Source organism: Aquarana catesbeiana, linkage group LG07 (genome assembly GCF_042186555.1).
Source record: "Aquarana catesbeiana isolate 2022-GZ linkage group LG07, ASM4218655v1, whole genome shotgun sequence".
NCBI lineage: Eukaryota > Metazoa > Chordata > Amphibia > Anura > Ranidae > Aquarana > Aquarana catesbeiana.
Window position 1 is genome coordinate 95,447,338 of NC_133330.1, and position 10,052 is coordinate 95,457,389.

Consider the following 10,052-nt stretch of genomic DNA (forward strand, 5'->3'; position numbering starts at 1 on the left):
AGCAAACTCGCCTGAGCTAAACCCCATGGAGAATCTGTGGGGTATTGTCAAGAGGAAGATGAGAGACACCAGTCCGAACAATGCAGACAAGCTGAAGGCCTCTATCAAAGCAACCTGGGCTTCCATAACTCCTCAGCAGTGCCACAGGCTGATCGCCTCCATGCCACACCACATTGATGCAGTAATTCATGCAAAAGGAGCCCCGACCAAGTATTGGTATAGTGCGTACTATACTGTACATGGATATACTTTTCTTTAAGCCAACATTTCTGCATTAAAAATCATTTTTTTATTGACCTTATGTAATCTAATTTTCTGAGATACAGATTTTTGGGGTTTTTACTAGCTGTAAGCCATAATCATCAAAATTAAAAAAAAAAAAAAAAAGTAACGCTTGAAATATATCATTCTGTGTGTAACGCATCTATATAAAAATATATGCTTTTCGCCTTTTGAATTTAATTAGTGAAATAAAATTAAATTTTTGATATTCTATTTTTTTTACATGCACCTGTGTGTATAATATATATCTTTTTTTGCAACATAAATATGTAAATGAACAGCTTGATGTACAGTATATCCTATCCAGGCATAGTATTTGCACTTTTGCAAGTGCAAGCTTTACTTCCTGCTCTGCAGCACTGCACAATAGTTGTACTTTTACCGCTCCTACACACAATGCAGGTCTATTAGTACACCAATAAATTTAAACCTGTACACTCTCTGTATTGCTGATAACGCCACAGTGGTTTATACACAGCATAACTGCACTCAGCCAGTGACAGATATCTGCTGGGGTTGTTTATCTACAAATCTCTAAATTTAATGGAATGATAATAGGGAAGTGCAAGCAGTTGAAATGTAAAAGAGAGAGAGATAGATATAGAGATAGATAGACACACACACACACACACACACACACACACACTTTTAGGGAAACACTGCAACAACTCAAAATATGCCCTCACTGAAAGTATTCTGTACCTTCCATTTAATAATCCCTACACTTTCCTATGCGCCAGCATGACACCCACAAAAAATGTTAATTTCATTGGATCTAATGATATTTTTTTTTCTTTACATTATACAACAAAATTTTGTCAATGTTAAGGATGGTTTTATTTTTTTATGGAGGAACGTTTTCCACATACTGTGGAGGTGACTGGAGACCCATATGTTGATATGCTATACTTCTGTTTTCCATCTTAAAAACTAAGCCAAACGTTTGATAAAACAATTGATTTAAAAACCTGATCGAGCAGTTGTTTTTCACTACCATTTCAATTGCTTTTAACTACTTTTGTGGAATTAGTACGAAGATCAATTCAATTCGATCAGGAAATTCTGTCTGTGCTCAAGTCCATCATGTGATATATGGAGCAATTAATTGATATTAAAAAAAAAATTTTCACTTAAATTTTTTTTTCACTTTTTTTGACAAATTATTGATGCTGACAGTAAGCAGATTGATAAGGGATATTAATCCATTGTTGCATCGAACAATCATTTTAGATACACAATGAATGAAAATAATGATCAAGCAATCATAATAAATCCATATACTGTATGTACAGTGCCTTGAAAAAATAATCATACCCCTTGAAATGTTCCACATTTTGTCATGTTACAACCAAAAACGTAAATGTATTTTTTGGGGATTTTATGTGATAGACCAACACAAAGTGGCACATAATTGTGAAGTGGAAGAAAAATGATAAATAGTTTTCACAATTATTTACAAATAAATATGTGAAAAGTGTGGTGTACATTTGTATTCAGCCCCCTGAGTCAATACTTTGTAGAACCACCTTTCGCTGCAATTACAGCTGCAAGTCTTTTTGGGGATGTCTCCACCAGCTTTGCACATCGAGAGTGAAATTTTTGCCCATTCTTTAGGCCCTCTTTCACACGTGCGGATCCGTTTTTACTCCTCCGCTTGCTCAGCGGGGAACGCTCAGTTGATCCCCGCTGAGCCGGCGGATGACAAGTCCACCTCTGCACTCTGTGCAGGGACGGACCAGTCAGAGCTCCGCTCTCCCCTATGGGGGGGGAGGGAGAAATCGGATGTCCGTTTTCATCCGATCCGCCAGACGGATGGAAATTAGGGTTTGCATACGTCTGGATTTTGCGGAGCGGATCGGATGTCAGAGGACATGTCACCGCTGACATCCGACACTCCATAGAGGTGCATGGAGCGCCCGTTCAGATCCGCCTGAAAAAACTGACAGGCAGATCTGAACGGTCCGCATGTGTGAAAGGGGCTTTATTTGCAAAATAGCTCAAGCTCTGTCAATTTTCAAGTCTTATAAGTACCTGAAATAAATAAAGTCTTGCCACAGTTTCTTAATTGGATTTAGGTCTGGACTTTGACTGGGCCATCCTAACACATAAATATGCTTTGATCTAAACCATTCGATTGTAGCTCTGGCTGTATGTTTAGGGTCATTGTCCTGCTGGAAGATAAATCTCTGCCCCAGTCTAAAGTCTTTTGCAGACTCTAACAGGTTTTCTTCTAAGATTACCCTGTATTTGGCTCCATCCATCTTCCCATCAACTCTGACCAGCTTCCCTGTTAAAGAAAAGCATCCCCAAACCATGATGTTGCCACCACCATGTTTCACGGTGGGGATGGTGTGTTCAGGGTGATGTACAGTGTTAGTTTTCCGCCACACAGTGTCTCTTAGGCCAAAAAGTTCAATTTTGGTCTAATCTGACCAGAGCACCTTCTTACACGTGTTTGCTGTGTCCCCCACATGACTTCTCACAAACTGCAAACAGGACTTCTTATGGTTTTCTTTCAACAATGGCTTTCTTCTTGCCCCTCTTCCATAAATGCCAGATTTGTGCAGTGCACAACTAATTGTTGTCCTGTGGACAAATTCTCCCACCTGAGCTGTGGATCTCAGCAGCTACTCCAGTTACCATGGACTTTTTGCTGCTTCTCTGATTAATGGGCTTCTTGCCCGGCCTGTCAGTTTAGGTGGACGGCCATGTCTTGGTAGGTTTGCAGTTGTGCTACACTCTTTCAATTTTCGGGTGAAACCCTGCTTCAAACTTATCCAGAACTTAATCCCTGACCTGTCTGGTGTGTTCCTCGGCCTTCATGATGCGGTTTGTTCACCAAGGTTCTCTAACAAACCTCTGAGGGCTTCACAGAACAGCTGTATTTATACCGAGATTAAATTACACACAGGTGGACTCTATATACTAATTAGGTGAATTCTGAAGGCAATTGGTTCCACTAGATTTTAATTAGGGGTATTAGAGTAAAGGGGGCTGAATACAAATGCACGCCACACTTTTCATATATTTGTAAAAAAAAAATTGAAAACCATTTATCATTTTTCTTCCACTTCACAATTCTGTGCCACTTTGTGTTCTATCTCATAAAATCCCAATGAAATATATTTACGTTTTTGGTTGTAACATGATAAAATGTGGAAAAAATTTCAAAGGGTATGAGTACGTTTTCAAGGAAATGTATGATGACCGTAACTGCTACAACCTACCAGGATCAGTGCCCCGATCCTGAACTTCTGCCTGCATAAACTGAAGATTACAGATTCAAGCCAAAAAGGGACTTCTTCCTACAAGCATTGCACAGGAAGCAAAGACTGAAAATGTACATGGGGTAAGCCTGCGTTCACCCTTGAGAAGAATGTGACCAGAACAAATTTCCAGTGATTTTGAAGTTTTTTGTTTTTTTAAGGCATGTAAAAGCTTTATGCAACTGTTCTTGCACATGTATCAAGAATCAGGTGTTTTCTTTCTGGGCTAGACAAGGAGAGCAGAGAAGTTCTAGAGGATGAGAGAGTTTTTCTGGCATGAAACAAGCATTCCCACTGAAGTCAGGTGTATGGAAATACTACATAACACTAAGGTCTGAGTGGTGGCTAAAGCTGGCCCCATATAGTAATACATTTCTTTTGTTTAGCCTGTGGGTTGAATGAAAGAAACCTAAAGCTGGCCATACATTATACTGTTGTCTTATTAAATTTCCTTTAGATTTATCTTTAACTATGTAGTGCAATAGCCTGCCTGACTGCATACAAACTAAAAGTGTTTATGTTTGACCTTATGTTTTAGTAAATCTAAAGGAACATTGTACAAGAAAATATATAATATATGGCCAGCCTTACAGATTCTTCCATCTACATAAACACAGAAAGATGCCTCCCCTCTGCTAGGCTATTTTATTCCGACAGCAGCTAGTGCTGGCTAATAGAATACCTAAATAGTACCAGCAGCTGAATTTCTTTGAATCGGCCAAAATTCTAACTGTGTATGGTAACTTTAGATCTTCTAAATCCACAAATTATTATATATATATATATATATATATATATATATATATATATATATATATATATATATATATATATATATATATCTTGTACCCAATCTGCAATCCAAAAAATCTTGTGTGGAGTTCTTCTTTAATCTGATCTTCACGTTTAATGTCCCTTTAAATACTTTGTTTGGACTTAGCTGGCCCAAATAAACAATTTACTGCACTATGAAGTGCATTTGCTGGATGTGCTGTTTTACCTGTGCATAGGCCCAGCTGAGGTCACATACAATTAAAGGAGAAGTCCAGCCTAAGCTTTTTAGGCTGGGCTTCTCCTATGGGTCACAGGAGTGCAATTCATTTTGCACTCCTGTGACCTGTTTTCAGCGGAGAGCGGTATGAAACCCGCTCTTTGCTGACGTCACTGCCATCACTCGAGGCAGCGTGTCATCCCGACCTCCCAAGTCTGGATCCGCCAGCTGCCAGTGACGTCAGCGACTGATGGCAGTTACGGCCGCTCCCCGCCCCTCCACAGCTCAGCGCTCCAATGAACGTGGAGGAGCAGAGAGGAGAGCTGCTAACTGACAGTCAGCAGCTCTCCTCTCAGGGATCTGTGAGAACCAAGCCATCAGCGGTGTTCGGTGGCTCGGTTCTCAGTGCAGAGATGCCGGGGGACAGCTGCAGCCATCTAGGCAAGTATAAATATAAAAAAAAAACAAAAAAAAATACACTTTTTTTTTTTATACAGCGCACCCAGCAAGCACATCAAACAAACTATTTAAAGAGACCGTAAACACGAAGATCAGCTTTAAAGAGGAACTCCACCCATATACTGCAAAAATAATAGTCAGCAGAGGAGGATTAAAGTAGTACTAAACCCTAAAACAACAATGTTATAAACTGCAGTCCTTAGATGTGGTGGCTCCATTAGTTTTCTTTTATTAGGCTTTTTTCATTTGTTTTCACCTGACCAGTAACACACTTCCTGTCTTAGAGTTGCTCCATTTTGGATGGAGGAGCAAGAGACACTTTTGGACAGCAGCACTGTCAACCTGTGTAGAAGGTAACGTGTTTGGGGACCACTCACCTATATCTGCATGCTTGTCAAATTAGGACAAGTAGCTGTGAACATGCAGCCACTGTGTTCCTATAGACTTAGGCTGCCTGGTGGTTCCAGCTGCATAAACAGTCAAATCACCTTGCACAGGCCCCCCCCCCCCCCCACAACGTGAATTAGGCCTTCTATGAACGTGGGTAAAAAATATCAAAGCCCAACTCCAGCTAGAAGAGTACACAGTACTTGCTCTAAAAAAAAAAAAAAAAAAAAAAAAAGTACAATTATGTAACAGGCTAGGTGGAAGGGGGGTAAAGAACACTATAATTTTCATTTTAAATAAATTCTATAAATTAAAAAAAATTGCATATATGTAATGGTTTTCATAACCACACACACATTATGGTGGCCAAACACGCTTTGATAAATGATCAATTCCTTTTCCAACTGCTCTCTTCCAATAGAAATAATGCCACATGGGGAAGTGGATTTCAATCAATTGTTTAAGTGGTATTAAACCCAAAAGCCAACATTTATTGTATTGCAGCATACCAATTCTTAGATGCGATAGCTGCATTCACATTTTTTAAAAGAACAAGCTCTATTGCAAATGTATCAGTTACAGGGATGAGATAAACCATTTAACACTAGCAGGGGTGCTGCCGCTTTATCCCAAAAGGAAAACATTTTTTTCTGAAGTTTGGCTTCAATTTGTTACTGTATCTAAATCTGGTAGTAAATCTAACACTCCTCTCCCAGGCTGACAATCCTGCTGTCCAAAGGTGCCCCCTTGTGCTCCTTCATCCAGATTGGGGGCACTCCAATACAGGAAGCGTGTTAATGGCCAGATCACCAGGTGGAAAACAGAGGGGAAAAAAGCCAAAAGAAAGAAAACTGATGCAGCCACCACATCTAATGATTGGTAAGCTGCAATATAATGCATTCTTAGTTTTGGGTTTAATACCCATTGAAGCTACAATCGTAACTTACGATTGTGAGTTTTTGATCGTATCTGTTTCTGCCATGCAATCGAAATATGATCGTAATCATGAACAAAAGTATCTCAGTGCTGCCAATCGATGCAAAACAATAGATCATCTTCCACTGCATACGACTGACTCTATATAATCAGATCAGATCTAAAGGGGTTCTAAAGCTGACCATATGCTGATCGAAATATAGCCGGGTAAGCACTTACTGGCTGAATTTCCATCAGTGTTTGTCTGTCCCCAATCAACAGAAGTCGATCATTTGATCGACTTCAATGGAAAGAAAATGTTGAAAACCTTTTGTTGATCAGCGGCTACAGCCAATGGTCTTCAGTCACTGATCAGTTTGAACTCCTCCATCCACCTTGCTTATGTGGATGGAAGAATCTTTTTTTTCTACCCTGGCTGAACGAGAAAAAAAAAAGAAATTAAAAAAAAAAACCGTGTGTGGCCAGGTTAATCCTAACCAGTCTTAAAAACGTCCCCTCCTAACACCTATGCTGGCTCATTGATTTAAAAAATATATATATTACTTACCTATTTTCAGCCCACTCTGATCCAGTCACGTGATCTGGTTCCCCTGTGTCAGCCAGGAGCGGCTGTAGGGGACAGAAAGAAGCATCAACAACATTTTGAATGTTCTCTCCTCTCCCCTGCAGCCGCCACTGGCTGACACAGAGAATCAGGTGACTGGAATGGGTTGAAAATAGGTAAAGTATCTTTCTTACACAAGTTAGTCAGCATAGGTGGAAGGAACATTTTTAAGACTAGTTAGGTTTAGACTGGAATTCCACTTTAGCTCGATTAACACCAGTGCAGCTTTGAAATTACGCTACTTCAGAATGATTTCAAAGCCGCTGATCAGTGCAATTTCATGTGGGGCTTGCCTACATCTGTGCGACTTCATTTACACAGATGTCAATGCAAGCTGCACATAAAATTGCACAGAAATAGTGCAGGACCCTTTGAGTCGCAGCAATTTGAACGATTCCATTGTCAGCAATGGGGTGCGACTTGTCATGCGATTTTGAACTGTCAAAATGCATGACAAATCGCACTGGTGTGAACCAGGGCTTAAAGTGATTGGTAGAGAAATTACGGCTACTCAATCGCTTTGCGGATTTGATTGTATCGCACATCGATCAGATAATAAAAATTGACCACCAATAGATATACATTGCTAGAAGGCCTCAGTCACACAGATGTAAAATTTAAAAAAAATAGAAAATTGCATTTGCATGTGTTTTTTTTATATATACACACGGATCTATGTTATTTTCAATGACAACATTCACACAGGTGCGTAAATGTGCACTGCGTTCATATCCGTAACACGAAATCCAAAAATCTGCCATTGAGGACATATACGTCAGATGTAAGTATCAGGGGGAAAAAAAAAAAAAAAAAGGGAAATGAGAAAAAAAAAAAAAAAAAAAGCAGGACACTTTCACGCAAGTATTAAGGCCTGGTTCACACCTATGCATTTTTTTAGCGCGTTTTCAGGTTTTGCATAAACACACTACAGTCCATTTAACATGGTTTCTTATGGATGTAGTTCACCTCTGTACATTTTATGGAAAGGGCCAGGGACTTTTTTTCTGTTTTTTTGGTTCTATAGACTTCAATGGATGAAAAGCGTGTATCAAAATACGCAAAATGCACCTGGAATATGCAAACTGCAACCTGCATAGGTGTGAATCAGGCCTTACGGATCATTACGCAGACAAAAAAAAAAAAAAAACACACACACACACCACACACGTGTAATAAGATCAGCTAAATTTTGATGCCCATGTGAATGCAACCTTACAAATTTTTCTCATTCTGATCTAGGACTAGAGTTTGTCAATAAAGGGTTAAAAAAAATAAATAATAATAAACACAACACACAACAAATATTTCTCCTGATTCAGATGATAGAAATGGAATCTATGGGTATTAGTAACAAAGAGCAAGTGAAACTCTGGAGGCCAGGAGGCGAGGGGTTAAAGAGGGGACCCGATCCCAGAAAGACGACAACCTTGTGTAGAGATGAAGTATCCCCCCCCCCCAAGGTTGTCCCCCCTCCCATAAATAAATGTATTTCCCATCCCCAATAATAATAATAATAATAATACAGAGGGTAGGGGGGCAGACTTTGGCTCCTGGGAGGTGTGGGCACCATGTCAGGGACTGTCCTTATCTCCTGAACCATATTCCTATAGAGCCCAGTCTCACACATGATGGTTTTGTCTGCTGACTTTGCATGAAGTTGTTGATGTCGGTGTGTGTGTGTTTTATCATAGTGAGGTGTTTTATTATTTTTTGTTGTTGTTGTTGTTGCTGTTTTTGATTTGTGAAGGTGTAGAAAGTCTATAAAGAATGGCCATGCCAGGCAGACATCGCACCACCAATGTGAGGAGATATCCAAGCACTGCTAAAGTGCAGCAAGCTGGCCCCCTCCCATGCACACACATATACACAACATCCTCCTACAGGAATACATTGTTGCAAACTTGGGAAGCTCTTGAAAAACGTCGAAAGCCTTGCAAAGGAGAGAAAACCCCTCCAGCAGGTAGTTCAGACTTTCCCCTGTCTAAGGACACCCGTTGCAGAGCTTTTTCTTACCCGTCCGGACTTTTTCCAGGCGGATTTGTAGGGCCCGGTACGCCGCTCTCTCTCTCTCCTTTTGCTTCTCAGCTATTCACCCCCCACCGCTGCTCACTGCCTCATTCCAATATGGCCCAGAGGCTGTCACTGCGCATGCGCCATGTTTGCTCGCTCCCTCTCTCTCTTTCTCTTTCCTCGCTCACTGCCTTCTCTTAATTTTTTTTTTAGGGCATTTTTCGTTCTTCCTCCACCCACTTTCTTTTTTTTTTTTTGAGCTTTATTTTGACACTCTCTTCCTTCAACTCTTCCACCTTCCCCAGTCAGCATGTTGCCATAGGCACTTTGGAGTTGTGTTTCTCCTGCCTGTCATGTATTAGTAAGGTGCTTTGCACGACTCTCAATCACAGGAAGTACACACAACTTGCGATATTTAGCCAAAAATCCCCACCAAATCCACCCAGAGAATGTCAGCCTCTGACAAACCGACCTCATGGAGGCAGGTCACACCATTCTCCTCAAATTCAGGAGGCTGCGTGTCATTGCTAAATATTTCATGCCGCTCGCTGTTATTTGTCTTAATACAGGTTGTTGGAACTCTGCTGACGTTACTTAACCCCCCACCCCAAAAGGCTTTTCACCAACGTCTATGGATGTGCAGCGTGGAAAGAGTTAATGGCAGCCGGTGGTATTTGTGGTAATACAGGTTGTTCTTCCTCTATTACCATTATTTAACCCCCCCACAAGGGCTTTGGAACCAGTCGTAATGTTGGCGGAGGTGCAGCAAGGAAAGCGTTAATGGCAGTCAGCGTTATTTGTGTCAATAAACGTTTTTTTCCTCTGTTACCAATATAACCCCCCCCCCCTCCAGAAAGGCTTTGGACCCAGTCGTAATGTTGGCAGAGGTGCAGCAAGGAAAGCGTTAATGGCAGTCAACTATATTTGTGTTAATAAAGGTTGTTTCTCCCCTATTAACTTTATTTAGACCCTCACAAAGGCTTTCAAACATGTCGTCATGTTTATGGATGTGCAGTGTGGAAAGGGTTAATAGCATACAGCGGTATTTGTGTGAATGCTGGTTTCTCTACCTCCGTTAACATAAACCCCCCCCCCATCCCCCAAAAAGGCTTTTTAC

At 40.6% G+C, this 10,052-nt stretch overlaps 1 protein-coding gene across 1 annotated transcript in view; it reads right to left on the bottom strand.

Annotated features, from left to right (window-relative positions):
• Positions 1-9,752, bottom strand: part of SFMBT1 (Scm like with four mbt domains 1) — a 233,687-nt gene extending 223,935 nt beyond the window's left edge. The window contains exon 1 of the mRNA XM_073592509.1: positions 8,939-9,752. The gene's annotated coding sequence lies outside the window, so the exon portion shown is untranslated. The remainder of the gene's footprint in view (positions 1-8,938) is intronic.
• Positions 9,753-10,052: the final 300 nt, after the last annotated feature.